A 26,514-nucleotide genomic window follows, 5' to 3' on the forward strand; every position below is an offset into this window, starting at 1 on the left:
GTTGCCGGGTGTCAGCATCTCAGTGGATCTGTCCTGGTGGGACCAACACATTCATGCAAACACGGAGAAGGTGTCATGTTCCCGACTGAACAGCGCCAGGCAACCAAGTTTCGGCACGTCCATTCCCCGGAGTGTGATGAGATGTCACTTCCCCTTTTAAGACTCAGACTGACAATTATTGCCTGTCAACATTGCTTCATGGAAAGTCTGTCGTTGACGTCCCCGTGCTGAGCACTCAGTGCTCAACCGTAGGAGATCCACTTCGAGAACTATTCTTTGCGATATAAACTTCAGATGCATTTGCTGTCGTCTTGTTTATTTCGAGTCTGAGTTTCAGTGTATTCCAGAACATACTCTACACTTCCCATCACCACCATAGATCTCTCGTTACAGAAGGAATTACAACGTTAGCCGTTTGAGAAGGTTTGGTCTTTCATTGAAGACCAACAAATGATCGCTGGGAATTATTGCATCGCCGCCTGGTACGGAAGCTGCAATACACAAGGTAGCCAAAGGCGGCAGAGTGGTGTTGACTCAACCAGCTCCATCACGGGTACAACCCTCCCCAACATCGAGGATGCGAACCCTCGAAAAGGCGGCATCCATCACTGAGGCCCCTCACCCCGGGGAGAAGCTCCCTGCTCATTGCTACCATCGGGAAAAGACACAAGAGCACCACGACCACATTTTTGCAGTAATTATTAACGTTTTAAAATTACATTAATTTTGCATTCTTGCGACGCACTGATCCTGCAAAGATACAATGCTCATGGTGGATAAGTCACAGATAATGATAAGGTGGTAAACATGAGGTACAGTCCTTTAATACAGGTAGCGGGAGGCCTGAAAGTAAGGGATAGGAAAATGGGGATGAAATAGGGGGAGACGGCAGTGGAGGAGTTCTGAGAGAGAAAGAGTTTGAAGGAACGAGGGTAAAGAGAGAGCAAGATGCAGAGTAAGAGTGCCATAGGTAGAGAGAGGAGATTAGTGTAGGGGCGAGGGTCAGAGCGGATGGGTTTGTCAGAGTCTGGGAGAGAGCTGGAATTGGGGTAAGAGAATAATGCCAGTTGATTTAAGTCGGCTCCACGGGTTTTTGACAGAGATCCCGGATCTTTTCAGGAATATCCGGGCACAAAGGAGCGGGCTTCTCACAAATGAAACGGTGCTGATCATTTTTGCAACTGCCAAGCAAACCGGATTTACATTCACTGCATTCGAACTTTCCAGCGTTCACCTTGTACACGACGTTAGAGGCCGCTTCCCTGTCAACGAAGGATAAACAATTTCAAAAGGGACAGCACAACTCCAGCAGACAGTCCGGTGTCAGTCCCCAAAATACTCCCATTGTCTCAATCTCTCCACACCGACCGGTGTCAGTCCTCAAAATACACCCCCTGACTCAGTCTCTCTTGACCGACCGGTGTCTGCCCCCAAAATACTCCCACTGACTTAATCCCTCCTCACCGACCAGTGTCGGTTCTCAAAATACTCCCACTGTCTCAATCTCTCCTCACCGATCGGTGTCAGTCCCCAAAATACTCCCACAGACTAAATGTCTCCTCACCGACCGGTGTCGGTTCTCAAAATACTCACACTGCCCCTCTCTCTCCCCACCTAGCTGTACCAGTTTGCAAAACACTTTCACTGACGTACACTCTGCAGCCCTGTCAGCCCTAGATTAATCCCCTGTCCAACCCTCTCTTCACGGAGTTGTGACAGACTCCGAAATAGCCGCACGATCCCTCTTTCTTCCCACAGGCCCATGTATCTCCCCAAATTATTCCCAAAGCCCCAACCTCTCCCCACGGCCCCGCGTTAGTCCCCAGGTTACTCCCACACACCGACAGTTTCTCCATGGAACCCTGTCAGTCTGCAAACTAATCCCACTGTTCTATTTTCCCCACAGGAGGTTTGATTCACTAAAATGCTCCCACCGATCCAGTTTCTACCTTAGGGCTGCGTCTGTCCCAAGATACTTGTACCCCCACACCCTCACGCTCACCCAACAGCCCTGTACCTTTACCTAAAATAATCCCACCGTCCGCTCCCTTCTCGCATCAAGTATCAGTCCCCGAATAGAACCCATGGCCCGTTCTCTTTTGAAAGACTTATATGCCAACAAATCTCACCCGACTTTGCATTTTCCAACCCAGAATGCACTGTCTTGGTCTTCGACAGCTTTGGTAACAAATTTCTGTGAAATTAAATTGCTATCGTTAATGATTGAAATCGAGCACAATCTAAGGAGCGACATTCACTGTCTGACACCGGGAGAGAGCGCTGGGACGTCGTGGAGGGAGTTTCAATCTGTGTCAGAACTCGGGATTGTGTGAACAGGCAGTGTAGAGGGCGCTTCTATCTCTGTCTGACCCCGGGAGTGTGTGATGGGACGGTGCGGAGGCAGATTCAGTCTGTGTCTGACCCCCAGAGTGCGTGATGAGAAAGTGTGGAGGGGGTTGCTCTCTGTGTCTGACCTCGGCAGTGTGTGATGGAATGGTTCGGCGGGTAATTCACTCTGAGTAAGATCCCGGGATTGTGTAATGGGAAGGTGTGGAGGGAGCTTCATTCTGGGTCTGACAGCTGGTGTGTGTGATGGGATAGTGTGCAGTGAGCTTTACTCTGGATCTGACATAGGGAGTGTGAGATGGGACGGTGTGGAGGGAGATTCACTCTGTGTCTGAACCCGGGAGTGTGTGATGGGACAATGTGGAGGGAGATTCACTCTGTTTCTGACTCCGGGAGTGTGTGATGGGACGGTGCGGAGGGAACTTGAATTCTGTTGTGGATATATATTCTGTCGATCTGACACATACCTCTTCCTCAGTTGAATTTATTTCAAGTAGCTTTGAATGCAAGTGAGAACAAAGTTCTTTCGCTTCACCGTAAGGTATTGTAAACGTGGATATGAAATAACACAGGTCTTCATTTCTGATCCAGTCCTTGGAACACGCTTGCTCTGGAAATCAGGAACAAGATACAGTGAATCTCCCTCCACACCCTCCCATCACACACTCCCGGTGTCAGATACAGAGTGAAGCTCCCTCCACTCCGTCACATCCCACACTCCCGGGGTCAGACACAGAGTGAATCTCCCTCCACACCGTCACATCCCACACTCCCGGGGTCAGACACAGAGGAATCTCCATCCACAACCTCCCATCACACACTCCCGGTGTCAGACACAGAGTGAATCTTCCTCCACACCCTCCCATCCCACACTCCCGGGGTCAGACACAGAGTGAATCTCCATCCACACCGTCCCATCACACACTCCCGTGGTCAGACACAGAGTGAATCTCCCTCCACACCGTCACATCCCACACTCCCGGGGTCAGACACAGAGTGAATCTCCATCCACACCCTCCCATCACACACTCCCGGTGTCAGACACAGAGTGAATCTTCCTCCACACCGTCCCATCAAACACTCCCGGGTGTCAGAACCAGAGTGAATCCCGTTCCACACCCTTGCATCACATACTCCCGGTGTCAGACACAGAGTGAAGCTCCTCCACAAGGTCCCATCACACACTTCCGGAGTCAGACCCAGAGTGAATCCCCATCCACATTGTTACGTCACTCATATTCGGTATCAGTGCTACCCCGCTCGTGCTACAGAACGCAGAGTGAAGCTCCCCCTGTGGCGCCGCTATTTCGCACTCCCGGGTTCAGACACTAGGTGTCTCTCCGCCACACTGTCCCTTGACGCACTGCCCTCCAGACAGTGGGTGTCGTTCTTGCCGTACGTCTCGTCGCACATTTCCGAGATTAACAACAGACTACCGCCTCCTCTCCCTCTTTGCCTTGTGATTAATAAATCCACTATCCTCTCGCTGTAAAAAAAATCTCTTCATCTCTGTACTAAATGGGTACCGTCTAATTCTAAGACTGTGGCCTGTTGTCCTGGACACACCCCACCAAGAGAAACAGGTTTTCCACATCTACTCCGTCCAACCCTTTCAATGAGATACCCTCTCATTCCTCTATACTCTAAGGATTGCAGTTCAAGGGCCGATAAACGTTCTTCATATGTTAGCTCCTGCATTCCAGGAATCATCCTCGTAAATCTTCTCTGAACTATCTCCAACATCAGTACATCCCTTCTTAGGGGCCCGAAACTGCACACTGTGTTCCAGATGAGTACTCTCCAGTGCCCTATAGAGCCTCATGAACACCTCCTTAATCTTATACATTGTTGCTCTTGAAATGAATGCCAACATAGCATTCGCTTTCCTTACTGCCGATCCAACCTGCTGGTTAACCTTTAGGGTATCCTGCACGAGGACCCTCAAGTCCCTTTGCACTTCGGATTTTTGAATTTTCTCCCCATCTAAATAATAATCAGTCCGATCTTTTCTTCATCCAAAATGTACAACCGTACATTTCTCAATATTGCATCTCATCTGCCATTTCTTTGCCCTCTCTCCTAAACTGACCAAGTCTCTCTGCAACCTTTCCGTATCTTCAACACTCCCTGCTCCTCCACCTATCTTGGTGTCATCCGCAAACCTAGCCACAAAACCATTTAATCCGTAATCTAAAACATAGAAAAACAGTGTAAAAAGTAGCGCCCCCATCACCGACCCCTGCGGAACGCCACTAGTAACCGGCAACCAAGCAGAATAGGATCCCTTTATTCCCACAATTTGCTTTCTGCCCATCAGCCAATGCTCCACCCATTCCGATATCTTTCCTGTAATTCCATGGGCCCTCATCTTATTAAGCAACCTCTTATGCGGCACCTTATTCATAGGCCTTTTGAAAATCCAAATACTCAACATTCACAGACTCTCCCTTGTCAATCTTATTTCAGATTACCTCAACAAATTGTAATGGATAGTGAAGCAGGATGTTTCCTTCATGAAACCATGCTGGCTTGGGCCTATCTTGTCATGTACCTGGAGGTAGTTCATAACCTCCTCCTTGAGAATTGACTCCAATCACTTTCCAACTACCGATGTCAGACTAATAGGTCTGTAGTTTACTTTTTGCTGCCTCCCTGCTTTCATAAATAGCGGCAGTACGTTTGCGACATTCCAGTCCCCAGGAACCATACGAGAGTCTATTAATCCCCAGAAGATCATTTCCAATGCCTGCACAATCTCCAAAGCCACCTCCGTTAGAACCCGTGGGTGAACCTTATCCAGTCCAAGAGACTTATCTATCATTAGTCCATTTAGCTTCCCAAGCACTTTCTCTCCAGTAATCTTGTCTGTACGTAATTCCAGTCTCTGATACCGCTGACTATCAGGTATGTTGCTAATGTCTTCCACTGTGAAGACTGATGCAAAATACCCATTTAGTTCCTCTACCTTCTGTTTGTTACAATTTCTCCAGCAGGATTTTCAATCAGTCCTATATCTACCCGTGTCGCTCTTTTACTCTTCATATGTTAAAAGAAGAAACTCTTAGCATCCTTTTTATGTGAATTGCCAACTTTCTTTCGTAATTCTTTTGCTTCTACTTCTCCTTGTTGTCTTGATCACGGCAATAGTGACAGAGGACCGTTCGCCGTGGTCTTCTTTATTCAGTTTAACCTCTCCAACGGTATCTAAAACGATATATCGATTTCTGGGGGTTGGGGGAGGGACCTGTCACAGCGGTGCTGCCCACTATCTCATAAAGGTATTATCAATCACCTCCTCACTTACCCTAATTAGATGAAGGTCATCAATTTGCAGCTCCTGATCTCTAATACGGTCCTTAAGGAGCCTCATCTCAATGCACCAGCTGTAGATGCAATCCTTGAGGAGGCTGGGAGTCTCCCAGAGTCCCCAAATCTGGCATTCCTGGTCAACACTAATCCTGGATTAGACTTCCTTCATTTGGAGAAGATTTGGAGAAGGAAGCCAGGTGCGCCGAGCTGCAACTCCTATGCGACCGTGCCAGGGAAATGGAGCTGCAGCTCGATTACCTCCGTCTAGTGAGGTAGAGTGAAGAGTTAATAGAGAGGAGTTACAGCAGGTGGTCACACCGGGGCCACGGGAGGCAGACAAGTGAGTCACGGTTAGAAGAGGGAAGAGGAAGAGTTTAGGTACAAGAGAGTACCTCAGTGGCTGTACCCCTTGACAATAAGTACTCCTATTTGAGTACGGTTGGGGGTGGGGGGGCAGCCTACGTGGAGGAAGCAACAGTGGCCGGTCCTCCGGCACAGAGTCCGGCCCTGTAGCGCAGGAGGGTAGGGAAAGGAAGAGGAAGGCAGTAGTAGTAGAGGACTCGATAGTTAGAGGTTCAGATTGGCAACTCTGTGGACGCAGTCAGGAGACACGGATGGTAGATTGCCTCCCTGGTGCTAGGGTCTGGGATGTTTCTGATCGCGTCCAAGATATCCTGAAGTGGGAGTATGAGAAGCCAGAGGCCGTGGTACATATAGGTACCAATGACATAGATAGGAACAGGGAAGAGGTCCTTAAAGAAGAATATAGGGTGTCGGGAAAGAAGTTGAGAAGAAGGACCACAAAGGTATTAATCTTGGGATTACTGCCTGTGCCACGCGACAGTGAGACTAGGAATAGAATGATGTAGAGGATAAATGCGTTGCTGAGGCATTGGAGCAAGGGACAGGGATTCAAGTTTCTACATCATTGGGACCTCTTTTGGGGCAGGTGTGACCTGTACAAAAGGGACGGGATGCACTTTAATCCTCGGGGGAACAATATCCAGGCGGGGAGATTTGCTACTAGAGACACTTTAAAATAGACTGGTTAGTAGTGGGAATCAATTTGAAGAGACTAGGCGAGAGGAGGTTTGTTAAATAGAGAAAGCTTGTAGACGGTGTGTGAGGGAGGATAGACAGGTGATAGAAAAGGGGTGCGCTCAGACGGAAGATGCAGTGGAGAAGAAAGAAAAAATAAAGATATTAATGTTGTTCCCACCGTTAGGGATAAAAAGATTCAGAGGTGGGGAACTACTTTAATGCAAGGAGCATTGTAAGAATGGTGGCTGGGCTAGAGAGCGTGGATTGATACCGGGAAATATTATGCTGTAGCAATTAGTGAAACATGGTTGCAGGAGGAGTGTGATCGGAAAGTAAATATTCCTGGATTTCTTTGTTTCAGGTGTGATAGAATCGGAGAAGCAAGAGGGGGAGGTGTCGCATATAACCAGATAACAATTACATTACATAAACAGGCCATCCCAGCCCTTCAAGTCCCTGTCAAACGCTTACTGTCACCTAGTCCCGATGCGCCGCACACAGCCCATTCCTTTCCTGTCCATATACTCATCCAATTTTACTTTAAATGACAATACCGAACCTGCCTCTACCACTTCTACTGGAAGCTCGTTCCACACAGCTACCACTCTCTGAGTAATGAAATTTCCCCTCGTGTTGCCCTTAAACTTTTGCCCCCTAACTCTCAACTCATGTCCTCTGGTTTGAATCGCAACTACACTCATAAAAAGCCTATCCACGTCAATGTTAGCTATTCCCCCTCATTATTTTAAATACCTCTATCAAGTCCCCCTTCAACCTTCTACGCTCCAAGGAATAAAGACCTAACTTGTTCAACCTTTCTCTGTACTTAGTTGCTGAAACCCAGGTAACATTCTGGCAAATCTTCTCTGTACTCTCTCTATTTTGTTGACATCCATCCTATAATTCACTGAACACAACTGTACACAATACTCCAAATTCGGCCACACCAATGCCTTGTACAATTTTAACATTACATCCCAACTCCTAAACTCAATGTTCTGATTTATAAAGGCCAACATACAAAAGCTTACTTCAACACCCTGTCCAAATGAGATTCCACCTTCAGAGAACTGTGAACCATTATTCCTAGATCACTCTGTTCTACTGCATTCCTCAATGCCCTACCATTTACCATGTATGTCCTATTTTGATTATTGCTACCAAAATCTAGCACCTCACACTTATCAGCATTAAACTCCATCAACCATCACTCAGCCCACTCTTCTAACTGGCCTAAATCTCTCTGCAAGCTTTGAAAACCTACATCATTATCCACACCGCCATCTATCATAGTATCATCTGAATACTTAATAATCAAATTTACCACCCCATCATCCAGATCATTAATGTATATGACAAACAACATTGGATCCAGTACAGATCCTGAGGCACACCACCAGTCACTGGCTTCTTTTCTTTATTATGTATTTATTATGTATTTTATTATGTAGTTTCTTGCACTTTTTATACTGCTCAAGCACCTTATTTGCTCCGTTCCCCATACCTGCCATATATCTCTTTCTCCTCTTTTTTATCCCTCAAAAACTATCGTTCCTTATTGTTATTCACTTTGCCTTTAATCCTGACAGGAACATTCAAACTTTGCGCTCTCAAAACTTCTCGTTTGAAGGCCTATCATTTACCAATTAAACCCTTGCCAGAGAACAACCTGTCCCAATCCAAGCTTTTTAGATCCTTTCTAATTTCTTCACATTTGGCCTTTTTCCAGTTTAGTACCTCAAATCGAGGACCCGATCTATCTTTACCCATGAGCAAGTTGAAACTAATGGCGTTATGATCACTGGACCCAAAGTGTTCCCCTACACACACTTCCGTCACTTGTCCTAACTCGTTTCCTAATGGGATACCTAATATTGTATACTCTCTAGCTGGTACCTTTACATATTGATTTTGAAACCTTTCCTGAACATATTTTACAAACACTAACCCGTCTTTACGTTTAACAGTATGGGAATCCCAATCAATATGTGGAAAAATTAATCCCCTACTATCACAGCTTTATGTTTCCTGCAGTTGTCTGCTATCTCTCTGCAGATTTGCTCCTCCAATTCTCGCTGACTATTGGGTGGTCATACAACCCCATGAATGTGGTCATACATTTCCTGATTCTCAGCTCTACGCACTTTGCCTCCGTAGACAAGCCCTCTAATCTGTCCTGCCGGAGCACTGCTGTAACATTTTCCCTGACTAGCAATGGAATCCCACTCCTCCATTAGTCTTCACTTTGTCTCTATCGCGTCTGAAGCATCAGAACCCTGGAACATTAAGCTGCCAGTCCTGCCCCTCCTGTAGCCAACGTTCACTAATGGCTACAATGCCATAATTCCACGTGTCAAACCACGCCGTCAGCTCCCCAAGCTTCTCCACAACACTCCTCGCATTCAAATAGACGCTCGTCAGAAGCTTATTAGCACCACACACAACCCTTCTATTTCAAACAGCATGAACTTTTAACATCATTTATTTTCACCCCGCTCCACTATCTGCTCTGGCACTGTGGTTCCCATCCCCCTGCAAATCTAGTTTCAACCCTCCCCAATAGCGAGCAAACGGCCCTGCAAGTATATTGAATCCCCTGTAGTTCAGGTGTAACACGTCTCCCCGGAACAGCTCCAACCTGCACCAGAAGAGGTCGCTACGATCCAAAAATCGGTAACCCTTCCCCCTACACCAGTTCCTCGGCCACGTGTTCATCCTCTAGAGAATCCTACGCTTACCCTTACAGGCACGTGGCACAGGTGGCAATCCTGAGATTACTGCCCTTGTGGTCCTGCATTTTAACTTCCTACAAGCTCTCTAGCCTCATTCCTCAGGACGTCCTCACTCTTTCTTCCTACGACATTGGTACCGATGTGTACCATGACATCTGGCTGCTCATCCTCCCACTTGAAAATACTGTGCACGCGATCAGACATCCCTGACCCTGGAACCCGGGAGGCAACAAACCATCCTGGAGCCTCTGTCACGACAACTGAACATCCTGTCTCTACCTCCAACTGTCGATTCCCCCATCACTACCGCCCTCCACTTCTTCCAGCCTCCCTTCTATACCCCAACGTACTCACACTTCCCACTCTCTCCCCACAGATCAGTGTAAGCTCCCAAGGTAAACCCACAGCTTTACTCTCTCCACATAGTCCCGTGACGGTTCCCAAAATACTCGCACTTCCTACTCTCACACCACAACCCGTTGCCAGTCCACAAAGTATTTGCAATGCTCAAACTTCTCCCTAAACATCTGTGTTAATTCAGCTACACACTATCTGCCAACAGCCCGCGTCAGTTCCCAAATTAACCTCAGCTTCTGGGAGCAAGTTTGCTCTGGAAATTCCGAACAAATAACAGTGAATCTCCATCCGTACGGCCGGGAGTTAGGCATAGAATAGGGATAACTTCACACCGTCCCACCAAACACTAACGGGTTCAAACACAGAATGAATCTCCCTCCACGCTGTCCCATCACACACTCCCGGGATCTGAAACAGAGTGAATTTCCCTCCACACCGTCCCATCACACACTCCCAGGGTCAGACACAGAGTGAATCTCCTTCCACACCGTCCCATCCCACAATCCCGGGGTCAGACATAGAGTGAAGTTCCCACCACACCGCCCCATCACACATGTATGGGTCGAGTTGTAAAGTGACGATCTCTGCGAACCTTCCGATCACTCAGACTCACCGCGTCAGAGACAGTGTGTAACTCCATCTGTCCTGTCCCATCATACAGACCTGATGGCAGACATGTAGTGAAGTTCCCAAAACACACTCACAAAACATATTCTCGGCTGTCAGCCACAGAGTGAAGTTTCCTCCACACTTTCCCATCACACTCCTGGGGTCAGACACAGAGTGAAGCTCCCCCTCCCCACACCGTCCCATCACACACTCCCGGGGTCAGATACAGAGTGAATCTCCCTCCACACCGTCCCATCACACACTCCCGGGGTCAGACACAGAGTGAATCTCCCTCCACGCCATCCCATCACACACTCCCGGGGTCAGATACAGAGTGAATCTCCCTCCACACCGTCCCATCACACACTCCCGGGGTCAGACACAGAGTGAATCTCCCTCCACACCGTCCCGTCACACACTCCCGGGGTCAGACACAGAGTGAATCTCCCTCCACACCATCCCATCACACTCTCCCGGGGTCAGATACAGAGTGAATCTCCCTCCACACCGTCCCATCACACACTCCCGGGGTCAGATACAGAGTGAATCTCCCTCCACACCGTCCCATCACACACTCCCGGGGTCAGACACAGAGTGAATCTCCCTCCACACCGTCCCATCACACACTCCCGGGGTCAGACACAGAGTGAATCTCCCTCCACACCGTCCCATCACACACTCCCGGGGTCAGATACAGAGAGAATCTCCTTCCACACCGTCCCATCACACACTCCCGGGGTCAGACACAGAGTGAATCTCCCTCCACACCATCCCATCACACAATCCCGGGGTCAGACACAAAGTGAATCTCCCTCCACAGCATCTCATCACACAATCCCGGGGTCAGACACAAAGTGAATCTCCCTCCACACTGTCCCATCACACAATCCCGGGGTCAGACACAAAGTGAATCTCCCTCCACACCATCCCATCACACTCTCCCGGGGTCAGATACAGAGTGAATCTCCTTCCACGCCGTCACGTCACCCGTCCGTCTTCAGAGAGGGAATAAAATACTGACTGCACCATCCCACCGCATACTCCTGTGGTCCTTCTATCGAGTGACATCACACAACATATGGGTCAGAAAGCGAAAGAAGCACCATCCGCACCGCCCATCACACGCCACTGCTATCAGACAGAGAGCAATCCAGGCACGCGTCATCGTTCCAAGTCTCAGACACACACATGAACCCTCCCCCTCAAACGCATTCACCCACCCCACTTCCCGCCATATATTCTCATCACACGCAGAATGTGTCAAAGACAGAGACACATCATACGCACACGGGGTGAGACACAGATTCAAGCTGCAGGCACAGCTTCCGATAATACACAGCCTTGGTCAGACACAGTGTGAATCTCTCTCTCCACGTCCCCATCACACACTGCACAGAAAGAAACTTCCTCAGTGCAGACGAGAAACAGGCATAGACATAGAATGTAGAACAGTACACGATAGTACAGGTCTTTCGACACACTATGTTATACCGACCCTTAAACCCTGTCTCCCATATATCACCCCACCTTAAATTCCAACATGCACCTAGTAGTCTCTTAAATTTCTTTTGTGTATCTGATTCCACCACTGATTCAGACAGTGAATTCCACGCACCAGCCACCTCCTGAGTTAAGAATACTTTCCTCTAATAACCCCCTTGAACTTCCCACCACTTAACTTAAAGCCATGTCCTCTTGTACTGAGCAGTGGTGCCCTGGGGATGAGGCCCGGCTGTCCACTCTATCTATTCCCTTAATATCTTGCATACTTCTATAATGTCTCCTCTCATCCTTCTTCTCTCCAAAGAGTAAAGCCCTAGCACCCTTATTCTCTGATCATAATCCATACTCTCTAAACCAGGCAGCATCCTGGTAAATCCCCTCTGTACCCTTTCTAATGCTTCCACATCATTCCAACAGTGAGGCGACCAGAACTGGACACAGTACTCCAACTGTGGCCTAACCAGAGTTTTATAGAGATGCATCATTACCTCGCGAAACTTAAACTGTATCCATAGACTTATGAAAGCTAACACAGCATAAGTTTACTATCTACCTTTGTGGCAACATTCTCCGATCTGTGGACATGTACCACGATATTCCTCTGTTGCTCCACACTACCTAGTGTCCTGCCATTTACTTTGAAATCTGCCTTGGAGTTTGTCCTTCCAAAGTGTACCACCTCACACTTCTCCGTTTTGAACTCCATCTGCCACATCTCAGTCCACTTCTGTATCTTATCAATGTCTCTCCGCAATCGTTGACAATCCTCTACACTATCCATAACACCACCAAACTTTATGTCGTCTGCAAACTTGTTATCACACAATTCTACCCCACATCCAGGTTGTTAATAAAAACCACGAAAAGTAGGTGTCCCAAAACCGAGCCTTGTGGGAAACCACTAGTCACAACCCTCCGATTCGAATGTAGCTGTATTCCATGCCTTCTGACTTCTGAATAAGCATACCGTGTGGAAACTGGTCAAATGCATTACTAAAATCTATGTATATACATCTACTACACTACCCTCATCTAGATACATTGTCCACTTCAAAGAACTTTATCAGGCTTGTTAGAGACAATCTGCCCTTCACAAAGGCATACTGACTGTCCCTGATCAGATCATGATTCTCTAAATGCCCATAGATTCTATCTTCAAGAATATTTTCAACAGCTTTCCCACCACATACGTAATGCTCACTGGTCTATAATTACCCGGAATATACCTACTACCTTATTTTAAGAAGGGGACAATATTTGCCTTCCTCCAATCCACTGGTGCCATTCCCCTTGGACAACGAGGGTATAATGATCCTAGCCAGAGGCTCAGCAATCTCTTCCCTCGCCTCCTGGAGCAGTCTGGGGAATATTCCTTCAGGCACTCGGGACTTATCCGTCCTAAAGTATTTTAACAACTCCAACACCTCCTCTAACTTAATATCAACGATGCTCCAGATCTTAAACCTCACTCAGATTGTCCTCACCGTCATCAAGGTCTCGCTCATTTCTGAATACCGAAGGGAAGCACTCATGAGGACCTCCCTCAATTCCACAGTCTCCATGCACATCTTCCCACCTTTATCTCTAATCGGTCCTACCTTCCCTCCTATCATCCTTTTGTTCTTCACATAATTGAAGAATGCCGTAGAGTTTTCCTTCACCTTCTCGCCAAGGCCTTCTCATACCCACTTCTTGTTCTCCTCTGCCCCTTCTTTAGCTCCTTTTTTGCTGCCCTAATTTCCTTAATTGAACGATCTGATCCGTGTTTCTATAGACAATAGACAATAGTCAGTAGGTGCAGGAAGAGTCCATTCGGCCCTTCTAGCCAGCACCGCCATTCACTGTGATCTTGGCTGATCATACACAATCAGTACCCCGTTCCTGCCCTCTGCCAATATCCCTTGACCCCACTATCTATAAGAGCTCTATCTAACACTGTCTTGAATGCATCCAGAGACGTGGCCTCCACTGCCTTCTGGGGTAGAGCATTCCACATATCCACCACTCTCTGGGTGAAAAAGGTTTTCCGCATCTCTGTTCTAAATGGCCTACCCCTTATTCTTAAACTGTGGCCTCTAGTTCTGGCCTCACCCATCAGCGGGAACATGCTTCCTGCCTCCAGCGTCTCCAATCCCTTAATAATCTTATATGCTTCAATCAGATCCCCTCTCATCCTTCTAAATTCCAGTGTATACAAGCCCAGTCGCTCCAATCTTTCAACATCTGACAGTCCCGTCATTCCGGGAATTAACCTTGTGAACCTACGCTGCACTCCCTCAATAGCAAGAATGTCCTTACTCAAATTTGGAGACTAAAACTGCACACAATACTCCAAGTGGGGTCTCACCAGGACCCTGTACAGCTGCAGAAGGACCACTTTACTCCTATACTCAATTCCTCTTGTTACAAAGGCCAGCATGCCATTAGCTTTCTTCACTGCCTGCTGTACCTGCATGCTTGCTTTCATTGACTGATGTACGAGAACACCTGGATCTCGTTGTACTTCCCCTTTTCCTAACTTGGCTCCATTTAGATAGTAATCTGCCTTCCTGTTCTTGCCACCAAAGTGGATAACCTCATATTTATCCACATTAAACTGCATCTGCCATACATTTGCCCTCTCACCGAACCTGTCCAAATCACCCTGCATTTTCATAACATCCTCCTGACATTTCACACTGCCACCCAGCTTTTTGTCATCGACAGATTTGCTCATGTTACTTTTAATCCCTTTATCTAAATCATTAATGTATATTGCAAACAGCTGCGGTCCCAGCATCGAACCTTGCGGTACTCCACTGGTCGCAGCCTGCCATTCAAAAAGGGACCAGTTAATCGCTACTCTTTGTTTCCTGTCAGCCAGACAATTTTCAATCCACGTCAGTTTAGTTTCCTAAACGTCATGCAGGCTGCCTTTTTCCACCTGACTAGATTTCCCAACTAACTTGTCATCCATGGTTCCTTCAACCGATCATTCTTTATTTTCCGCACCGAGACAAATTTATCCCTAACATCCTGCAAGAGATCCATAAACATCGACGACATTTCCATAGTACACTTCCCTGCAAAAACATCATCCCAATTCACACCAGCAAGTTCTAGCCTTATAGCCTCATAATTTGTCGTTCCCCATTTAAAAAAAAATCCTGTCCTCTCTGATTCTATCCTTTTCCTTGATAATGCTAAAGGCCAGGGAGCGGTGATCACTGTCTCCCAGATGCACACGCACTAAGAGATCTGTGACCATACTCGGTTCGTTACCATATACTAGATCCAGTATGACATTCCCCCTCGTCGGCCTGTCAACATACTGTGACAGGAATCCATCCTGGACACACTTAACAAACTCTGCTCCGTCTAAACTATTGGAAATAATTAGGTGCCAATCAATATTAGGGAAGTTAAAGTCACCCATGAGAACAACTCTGATATTTTTGACCCTTTCTAAAATCTGCCTCCCAATCTGTTCCTCGGTGACTCTGCTGCTGCCAGGGTGTCTATAGAATATTCTCAATGGGGTAACTGCTCCCTTCCTGTTCCTGGCTTCCACCCATACTGACTCAAGAGATGATCCTGCTACATTACCCACCTTTTCTGTAGCTGTATTAGTATCCCGGACCAGTAATGCCTCACCTTCTCCCCCTTCCCCCCCCCCCTCTATCCCTTTTAAAACATTGAAATCCAAGAATATTGAGACTCCATTCAGGGTCCAGTCTCAGTGCCAAAGACGTGACCTCTACAACTTGTCCCTGGCAGGTTGTCCAACCAACAGTATCCAAAGTGGTGTATTTATTATTGATAGGAACGGCTACAGGGTTGCTCTGCTCTTCCTGTCTATTCCTTTTCCCTCGCCTGACAGTCACCCATCTACCTGTCTGCTGACTCTTAGGGGTGACCATCTCCCTGTAACTCCTGTCTATTTCTGCGTCTGCCTCACAAACGATCCGAAGTTGATCCAGCTCAAGCTCCAGTTCCCTAACTCGGTTTGTTAGAAGGTGCAACTGGATGCATTTTTGCAGGTGTAGTCATCAATGATAATTGTGCTCGCCCTGATTTCCCACATCCGACAAACGGAGCACTCGACTGCCCTAACTGCTGCCTCCATTACCTACTTCTAAACTGATTAGTTTAATTAAAGGAGCTTACCCGCCGAAGCCTCTCGAGCCAAAGCCTTCCTACTCTGCCTCCAGTAATCATCGCCCGCTCCGTTAAACGGTTCGTTGTTTAAACTCTCCTGCTCTCTCCGAGGCCGAGCTTCAAGCGCTTCAAACAACCGGTAAATAACTCCCTCCTCTCAATCTGCTCTCTTTTTAATCTCTCCCGCTGTCTGAGAGAGAGAGAGATTGTCCCTTTACAGCTTCTCAACAATACCACAGAGCAAAGTGTCAGACACAGAGGGAAGCTGCCACCACACGGTCCCATCACGCATTCCCGAGTTGAACACAATGTGAATCTCCCTCCTTACGTTCCATCACACACTTCCTGACGAGTCACAGAGTGAAGATCTCTCTGAACCGTCCTATCACCCACGCCCCCCGTATTCTCACACAAAGCAAAGCTCCCCCAACCACCTCCCATGGCACACTAACGGGGTTAATATCCAATAACAAAATCCGGTGTGAAATAGAATGAACGCCCCTCTGCACTGCCCCATCACACACTCCCGGATTCAGGCACAGAGTGAAGCTCCATCCACACCGTCCCATCACACACTCCCGGATTCAGGCACAGACATAAACTCTCTCTCCATGATCCCACTACACACTCCCGGAGTCAGAAACAGAGTGAAGCTGGGTTCATACTGTCCCATCAGACATTTCCGAAGTGAGACATAGAGTGAAGCTGTAATGTTACGTCTCACAATCCCGAGGTCAGACACAAAGTGAATCCACTTCCACAACGTCCCATCACAAGCTCCTGGATTCAGTGATAGAGTGAAGCTTCCTCCGCGCAGCCCCATCGCACACTCACCGGGTCAAACACAGAGTGAATCACCCTCCATACCATCTCTTCACACAGTCCCGATGTCAAGCACAGAGTGACGCTTCCTCTCTCCATGCCTGCCCTGTGATGAGGAGCGGGTGAAAGAGGGGGATGATGCCTCACCTCTTCTGCTGGTCAACAATTCACAGATTTGAGCCTTGGTTTCGTTGACAGATCTGTCCTTCGTTTCCATCTCAGTGAACTGGTGACGAATCTGTGACACTGAGAGAGACGGTGATGGATGTTTAGCATTTACAATGACACGTGAGTCAGCGTCACGCTACCGAACGGGTCACAGAGAGTGTTGTGTCAGTGTCACTGTGAAGGGTGTCACAGTGAAGGATGTGCTAGTGGCACAGTACGAGGCGTCGGCGCCACCTTGAGACAGACAGGCAAAAATATTGATCTCGAGGGAAATTGGGTAATCCCGAGGGAAATGAGAGGCGTGTCTGTGTCACGCTGAGGGGTATATCAATGTCCGGATGAAGATTTAGTGCATGTTACAATGGGGGTCTACATAAGTATCCGGTCGGTCAATCCGGGTTGCTGTGAGGAACGTGTCGGTGTCACTGTGACAGGTATTTAGGTGCCCTGGCCCGAGTTGTGCCGGGTCACAATGAAGTGTTGCTCGATGTCACGGCGTGAGAAATCTCAGAGTGAGGAGCGTGGAGATGTCACGGTGGGTGGAGTATCTGTGCAATGGTGTGGGGTGTGCTGGTCTCAAAGAGAGGGGTGTGTCTGTGTCACGGTGAGAGGCATGTCCTGGCGACGGTGGGTGTGACAGTGTCACGCTGAGGTATGCATCGACGTCACGGGGTGTAATACGTAGGTTTTTCTGTGAATTTCGGAGTCGCTATCGCGATGAGGGGTTTACCTGTTTCAGGGTGAGGTCTGGGTAATTGCCTCATTGAGCGGTACATCGGTGTTATGTTGAGGGGCGATACCGTCTCGGTGAGGGGTGTTACAGTGAAGCGTGAGTCCTTGTCACGGTGCGGACCTGGACGGATTAGGTTGAGGAGCTTATAGATGTCACAGTGAGTGGTGTCTCAGTGTCACAGTAAAGGGGTGTCGGTGTCCCTGCGGTGTTTTACAAAAACAATTTATTTACAACCTGCCTCCATTTGGAGCCCGTTCGGCTCACCATGGGTCGACAGCCCGGCAACAATCACGATAATGACGGACGTAAAGGGACGCCACAGGCAGATCCTACGGTTCGATCTATTTCCCATGTTCTCTTTCACTGCGTGGATGAATACAGCCGTGTCCCCCACTGGGACTCCCTCCCACTTAGCAACCGCGGTCTCTCCTTCCACCACGATCCCCCCTCCCTCTCTCAATCTCAGTTACATTGAGCCTCATCGCTGAGAGTCCAAATCCCTTGACTTCCCAGGGCTGACAAGCGTCTCTCTGATTCCAGAGATAATGTCACCTCTCCCGAATGTGATCGATTAAGTTGGAGTCGTGTGTGTTTGCCTGAGCTATCAGGGGAGGCTTATCCAGAAGATTATGATATAGGGGATCCACGGGGAATTGGCCGTCTGGATTTGCAGTTCATTATTTTTCGGCGTCACAGTGAGGTGGGAGTTGGTGTCACGGTGTGGACGTGACGGTGTCACGGTGGGAGTTGTGTCCCTGTCCTGTTGAGGGTAGTGTCAGTTTCACTGTGAGGGGTGTGACAGTGTCACGGTGAGGTACGTGTCGGTGCCACGGCATGGAAGGTGTCGGTATCAAGGTGAGGTACGTTTGTGACACGTTTAGCGGCGTGTCCGTGTAATTGTGAGGTTTGACACTCACGTTTCCTTCCACACTGTTAGTTTATGGTCTGACTCCAACCGGAGTCCTTTCGACTCACCATGGATCGAGAGCCCGACCACTGTCGCGATGAGGACGAACGTAACTAGGCAGAGTAGGCAGATCTTACGGTCCGGTCTATTTCCGATGTTCTCGTTCGGCTCCTGTTTATGGGGACCTTTGGAGAGACCATTCAGATAAACAGAAGGAGAAGATGGTGAGAGTGAGAGGGGAGCGATGGGGGGGGGGGATGTGAGAGAATGGGGGAGAGGAAACGGGAAGCGAAAGGAGAGAGGGAAAGGCCGCGTGAGAAGAGGAAGCGATATTAGGATTGACTCCACAGTGGGATGTGTGAGAGAGACAGCGAAAGAGTGGGGGAGAGAGGGCGAGCGAGGGGAGAAAAAGTAGAGAGATGGGGAAAGTGACAAAGGGAGCGAGAGAGAGGGGGTGAGAAAGAGTAGAAAGAGAGATTGTCACGGGTTTATTATTTTTCTTAGCTGTCGGCCGACAGTGTTGTCCAGGATACCTGCCGTCTGGTGCAAGGCATCTCACAATTTGGAATGATACCGTCAATCCAAACCACCCATCTAAATTCTCATCCAGATCGTTTATATACATCACAGACAGGAGTGATCCCACCCATATCCATAGATACAGGTCACTTCATTGGACTAGAACAAGGTTACTCAATCACAGAATGCAGAATAAAGTATCGAAACTACAGAGAAATTGCAGTGCAGGCAGACTGTAAGGTTCAAGAGCCGCGAAGATGTGAGGCCAAGAATCATCTTATCGCGTTTGGGGTCCGTTCTGTAGTCTGATTACTGTAGTGTAGAAACTGTCCTTGAGCCTCCTGATACAGGCTTCTGCATTTTTCTTCCGATGAGAAGGTGCAGAAGATAGGATGTCGGGGAACCCTTAATGACGCTGGGTGCTTTAACGGAGCAGCAGTATGTGTAGAAAGAGTTCATGGAGAGGAGGCTGGTTTCGGAGTTGGGCTCAGCTCTTTCCACAACGCTCTGCCGTTTCTTGCGGTCATGGACGGAGCACTGTTTATATTTTTAGTGAGGAACCAGGACGTTTCATAAGAACACGATGGTAGACAATGTGAACAGGGAAGAAAATAAAATATTTTTTTTTTCACGTGGTAGTCTCCTCTGTGTAATGGTGTGGGGACCCAGGGAAATTTGACTGACTGATATGTCCGGATTGATAGTTATAATGGACGCTTAACAAGTCCCGTATCAAGATCCCAGATGGTAGATCACTCTGGAAGATGGGAGAGAGGAATGTAGGGAGAGACCGAGAAGGAATGGAGCGGCGAGACGGCGGGAGAGGGAAGGATAGGGAGAGTGGAAGAGACACGAGCGAAGGAGATGACAGTTGGCGTGAGACCCAGGGAGATTTGTCGGGCTGATTTGACTGGGGAGGACAGAGCAGGAATTGGTAGTAGATATACTCTACAGAAACTTGAACAAGGCTATTCACAAGGTCTCAGATGGTAGACTGGTCTGAAGATGGTGTGGAACCCATGGAAATCTGTCGACTAATTTGATTGCGGCGGACTGATCAGGCCGTGCTGCTGGACCTAATGTACATAGGTTTTAACAAGGCCCCGGAATGTATACCGCTCTGGGAGATGCAGTGAGGGATGTTACACCTGATTAGGTGTACAATTCCTTAGGCGATAGGAGACAATGTTTAAGGCTGAAACTCGTTTCTCAGACTGGAGGCCCGTCACCGGCGTTGTTCACCGGGGGATCGGTGGTGGCTCGAATGATCTTTGTCAACTATTTCGACCATTTGTAACAGATTATACAATACACGGTAGGTGAGCTTGCAGACGACATTAACGTGGATGGCATTTTAAACAGTGAAGACTTTTATCTCTCACAGTGGGATCTCGATTCGCCGGGGAAGTCGGCCGAGCAGGAGCACGTGCTGTTTATTTTGAGCTGTCGTATTTCAGTAGGACAAACAACAGGGTTGGACTTACACGGTCAACGGGAGGAATCTTGGGAAATGTTATAGAAAGTGGGACCCAGAGCTACAGCTACACTGTTAGAAATATGGAACATTACAGCACAGAAACAGGCCTTCTGGTCCATCCTGGCTGTGCCGAACATTTTTCCACATAGTCCCACAGACGGGCACCTGGACCAGATCGCTCCCTACACCTCACATCCATGTACCTGTCCAAGTTCTTCCTCAAATTTTTAAAGTGAGCCCATATTTACTGCTTCATCTGGCAGCTCATTCCACACGCCCAACACTCTCTGTGTGAACAGGCCCCCACTAATGTTCCCTTTAAAATTTCCACCTGCACCCTTAACCCATGTTCTCTGTTTTTTTATTTCTCCACTAGCTTCAATGGAAAATGCCTGCTTGCATTCACTCTATCTATACCCATCATAATTTTATATACCTCTGTCAAGTCTCCCCGCATTCTTCTACGCTCCAGGGAATAAAGTCCTAACCTATTCAAACTTTTTCTGTAACTCAGATTCTCAAGTCCCGGAAACAACTTTGAAAACCTTCTCTGCACTTTTTCAACATTATTAATATCCTTCCTGTACTTCGGTGATCAAAGCTGCACACAATACTCCAAATTCGGCCTCACAACGGCCTTATACAACCTCACCATAACATTCCAACACTTGTATTCAATACATTGTTTTATAAAAGCCAACGAACCAAAATCTCTCTTTACTCCCCTATCCACCTGTGACGCCACTTTTATAGAATTTTCTATCAGCATTCCTAGCTCCCTACGTTCTACGGCACTCCTCAGTGCCCTATTATTTACCTTGTATGTTCTATCTTGTTTTATCTTCCAAAGTGAATATCTCACACGTGTCTCAATTAAACTCCATCTGCCATTTTCAGCCCATTTTTCCAGCTGGTCCCGATCCCTCTGCAAGCTTTGAAAACCTTCCTCACTGTCCACTGCACCTCCAAGCTGTGTATCATCAGCAAATTAGCTGATCCAATTGATCTCATCATCCAGATCATTGATATAGATGACAAATAACAATGGACCCAGCACTGATCCCTGTGGCACACCACTAGTCACAGGCCTCCACTCAATGAAGCAATCCTCCACTACCACTCCCTGGCTTCTCACATTGAGCCAATGTCTAATCCAATTTACTACCTCACCCTGTATACCGAGCGACTGAATCTTCCGAACTACCCTCCCATACGGGACCTTGTTAGCGGTCTCTCTGAAGTCCATGTAGACAACATCCGCTGCCTTCCCTTCATCCACTTTCCCTGTAACCTCCTCGGAAAACTCCAATAGATTTGTTAAACATGAGCTAACACGCACAAAGCCGTGTTGATTCTTCCTAATATGTCCCTGTCTATCGAAATACTTGTAGATCCTAACTCTGAGTACGTCTTCAAATAATTTCCCTACTACCGACGTCAAACCTACCGGTTATTAATTTCCCGGATTAATTTTCGTGCCTTTTTTAAACAACGGAACAACATGAGCTATCCTCCAATCCTCCGGCACCTTACGCGTAGATACCGACATTTTAAATATATCTACCAGGGCCCCTGCAATTTCAGCACTAGTCTCCGTCAAGGTCCTGGGGATTTATCTACTCTGATTTGCCTCATGATAGCAAGCACCTCGTCCTCTTCAATCTGTATAGGCTCCATAACCTCACAACTTGTTTACCTTATTTCCATTGACTCTATGCAGGTTTCCTTAGTAATTACAGGCGCAGAAATGCCATTTAAAATCTCCCCCATTGCTATTGGTTCCATACATAGCCGATCACTCTGATCTTCAAGATGACCAACTTTATCTCTTACTATCCTTTTGCTCTTAATATAACTGTAGAAGCTCTTTAGATGTTCTTTCACCTTGACTGCCAAAAACTACCCCATGTCTTCTTTTAGCCCTCCTAAATTCTTTCTTAAGTATTTTTGCACTTTTTATACTCCTCAAACACCTTACTTTTGTTCTCTGTTTCCTACACATGTCATACATCTCTCCCCTCTTCTTTATCAGATTTCCAGCATCCCTTGATAAACAAAGTTCTTTATTCTTATTCACTTTGGTTTTAATCCTGACTGGAACATACAATCTCAGCACTCTCAAAATTTCTCCTTTGAAGGCCTCCCACTTACCAATCACATGCTTGCCAGAGAACAACCTGTCCCAATCCACGCTTTTTAGATACTTTATAATTTATTCAAATTTGGCCTTTTTCAGTTTAGAACCTCAACCCGAGGACCAGATCTACCTTTTTACATGATGAAGTCGAAACGAATGGTGTTATGACCACTGGAACCACCGTGTACCCCCACACACACCACTGTCACCTGTCCTAACTCGTTTCCTAATAGGAGAGCTAATATTGCATCCTCTCTAGTCAGAAACTCTACATATTGATTCAGTAAACGTTCCTGAATACATTTTACAAATTCTAACCCGTCTGGACCTTCAACAGCATGGGAGTCACAATCAATAAGTGGAAAACTGAAATTCCCTACAATTACAACTTCATGTTTCCTGCAGCTGTCTGCCGTCTCTATGCAGATTTGCTCCTCCAATTCTTGCTGACTATTGGGTGGTCTATAATACAAGCCCATTAATGTTGTCTTACTTTTCCGTTTCCTCAGCTCCACACATATGGCCTCGTAGACAAGCCCTCTAATCTGTCCTGCCTGAGCACTGCTGTACCATTTTCCCTGACTTGCAATGCCACCTCCCTCTGCCTCTATCACGTCTGAAACATCGGAACCCTGGAACATTAAGATGCCAACACTGCTCCTCCTGTAGCCAAGTTTCACTAATGGCTACAATGTCATAATTCCACGTGTCAATCCACGCCCTCAGCTCGTCAGCCTTCCCCACAATACTCCTGACATTGAAATAGACACACCTCGGAAGATCTTTACCACCAAACGCAAACCTTCTATTTGTGACTTTGCATGAAAATTTAACATCATTTATTTTCACAACCGCTCCACGATCTGCTCTAGCACTCTGGTTCCCGTCCCCCTGCAAATCAAGTTTAAACACTCCTCCCATCCCGCCAATAGTACTAAAAAACCTCCCTGCAAGGATATTGGTTCCCTTGCAGTTCAAGTGTAATCCTTTTCTCTCATAAGTGTCTCACCTGCCCCAGAAGAGTTCCCAATGTTCCGGAAATCTGAAACCCTGCCCCCTACACCAGTTCCTTAGCAACGTGTTCATCCTCCAGTGCATCCTATTCCTACCCTTACTGGCACGTGGCACAGGTAGCAATCCAAATATTACTACCCTCGAGGTCCTGCTTTTTAAATTCCTACGAAACTCTATATACTCACTCTTCAGTACCTCCTCACTCTTTCTTCCTACGTCATTGGTACCGATGTGAACCATGGCATCTGGCTGCTCAACCTCCCATTTCAGAATGCAGTGCACTCGATCAGAGAAATCCCTGACCCTGGCACCTGGGAGGCAACAAACCATCCGAAAGTCTCTGTCGCGACCACAGAACCTCCTGACTGTACCTCTAACTATCCAGTTCCCTATCACTACCGCACTCCTCTTCCTCCTCCCTCTCTCTGGACTGCAGAACATGACTCAGTGGCAGAGATCCGGCTTCCGCAGTTCGTCCCAGGTAAGTTATCCTCCCAACAGTATCCAAATCGGTGCACTTGTCGTTCAGGGGAATGGCCACAGGGGGAGCCCTGTTGTGCCTTCCATTTTCCCTTACCTCGCCTGACGGTAACTGTGCGCCGCTCCTTTGGCTAACTGCCTTCCTGTAGCTACTATCTATAAACTCCTCATTCTCCCTAATGAGGAGGTCATTCAGATCCTGCTCCAGTTCCCTTATGCGGTTTGTTAGGAGCCGCAGCTGGATGCAGTGCTTGCAGGTATCGTTGTCAGTGACACCAGATGTCTCCCTGGCTTCCCACATCCTGCAAGAGTAGCATTCCAATATCCGTCCTGTTATTCTCTCTGCCGTAAGCAAACAAATCAAAACATAGCGAAACCTACCCTCGCCTCTGCCTGTTCACGCCGAAGCCAGTTGAGTCAAAGCCGTCCCACTCTGACTCAGTCCACTCCGACAATGGCCGCTGTATTTCCCAGTCTTTAATTTAAAAACCTTTGGCGCTTTACGTCACGCGCCTCCGCAGTCCAGCCACCTCCCCCGGTTCAGTTAATAAAAATGGCTTCTCTCACTGAAAGGGGAGTCACAACTGTACAGGGACCGTTGAGGGTGTAGTGGAACAGAGAGTACCAGGGGTACAGGTACACGGTTCCCTGAAATTGGAGAAGATTTACGAGGATATTGCAGTGACTGAGTTAAGGAGATAAGTGAGGCACTTTGGGACGTTATACCGCGGATCGCAGAGCTGACCTTACAGAGTTGTATAAAACCACATGGGGCATAGACAAGGTGAATGCACAGAGTCATTATTCTCTAGGCTTGTAGAATGCAGGACCAAAGCTCTCAGGGATAATGTGATAGCAGTACGTGATGTAACTGGGAACAAGAGTGACATTTTTGTTTTTACCCAGACAGTGGTCCGTATGTGGGATTCAGCTGCCAGAGGAAGTGGTCGAAGCAGATGCATTAGAACCTGAAGACTTGTGCGTAAAGCACGTGACCCCTTTAGAGTGATGTCATTATTGTGAACTCTGACCTGCCTGTGCAGCCACTGACATTCCCGCGGGTCCCGATGCAATGGGAGGATCTTCGTACCCTTCACTGAGATGTTCTTCTTTTGGAAGTTTCAGCACTGAGTAGGTGGAGTTTGGTCCGTCTGAGAGAATGAGAGAGAGAAATAAAAGGAGGAGAGACCGGTGGAGAATATACGTTGCCCATCGGCGTTGTCAACAGAGCTTTACGGAGGAGAATTTCTCGCAGGTCTGCTGCGCTTATTTAAAAAGGGGGCTTCGAGAGCGTGAGTCCATTGTACGTGGCCTGTCATTGGCTAAAACCGGAGCAACCCTCGTGAGTTGGGTAGGTTCCGGCTCAAAAGGGAGACACAGCCCAGAGGAGCGTTCACCAAAGGAGTGGTTATCAAAGGAGTGATCTGAGACAGAGTGGTGGGACTTTGGTACATTCGGGCTCCAGCGATAACGGGTCGAGGCGAGGTGAGCTGCCTGTGAGGAACAGAACAGGAAGTATGTCAGTGAGGCCGGTGTTCTATACTGGTTACAGGTAGACAGGGACCTTGGGGGGTGTTGTTGAACAAGGAGACCCCGGGGTGCGGGGATACGTTTATATGAAAGTGTGGTCACAGATAGACAGGGACACTGGGGAGTGTTGTACAACAGAGGGACCCAAGGGCACAGGGACACGGTTCTCTGAAAGTGGAGTCATGGGAAGACAGGGACCTTGGGGAGTGTTGTCGAACAGTGGAGCCCAGGGGTACAAGTACACAGTTGTCTGAAAGTGGAGTCGCATATAGATATGGGTAATGATTACAGCAGTAGGGGGGTCACGTTGGAATTGTACAACACGTCAGTGAAGCTACACTTGGAGTAGAGTGATCCGTTGCCGTCGTCCTTATCTAGATAAGATGCCACTGAGCTAGAGACAGTGCAGAGGAATTTACGAGCACATTCAGTCTCGAATGCCTGAGTTATGGAGACGTTATACCTCGGATCCAATTAACACCCGCAAGTTCTAGCCTTATAGCTTCATAATTCGCCATTGCCCAATTATTCTTTTTTCCTGTCCTCTCTGATTCTATGCTTTTCCATGAGGGAAGTGGAGGGAGATAAACTCTCAGTCTGACCCTGGGAGTATGGAATGTAACGATGTGGCAGGCGATTCACTCTGTGTCTGACGCCGGAAGTGTGTGATGGGACGGTGTGGAGAGGGTTTCA

At 47.7% G+C, this 26,514-nt stretch overlaps 1 long non-coding RNA gene across 1 annotated transcript; it reads right to left on the minus strand.

The window, feature by feature from the left end:
* Positions 1 to 1,058: 1,058 nt before the first annotated feature.
* Positions 1,059 to 2,926, minus strand: LOC140720461 (uncharacterized). Its single transcript, XR_012097191.1, has 3 exons — positions 2,814 to 2,926; positions 2,130 to 2,194; positions 1,059 to 1,262 (listed from the first exon to the last, which is right to left on the minus strand). It is a non-coding gene; the product is annotated as an uncharacterized lncRNA (long non-coding RNA).
* Between the last annotated feature and the right edge of the window lie 23,588 nt (positions 2,927 to 26,514).

The sequence above is a fragment of the Hemitrygon akajei genome, unplaced genomic scaffold, assembly GCF_048418815.1.
Source record: "Hemitrygon akajei unplaced genomic scaffold, sHemAka1.3 Scf000043, whole genome shotgun sequence".
NCBI lineage: Eukaryota > Metazoa > Chordata > Chondrichthyes > Myliobatiformes > Dasyatidae > Hemitrygon > Hemitrygon akajei.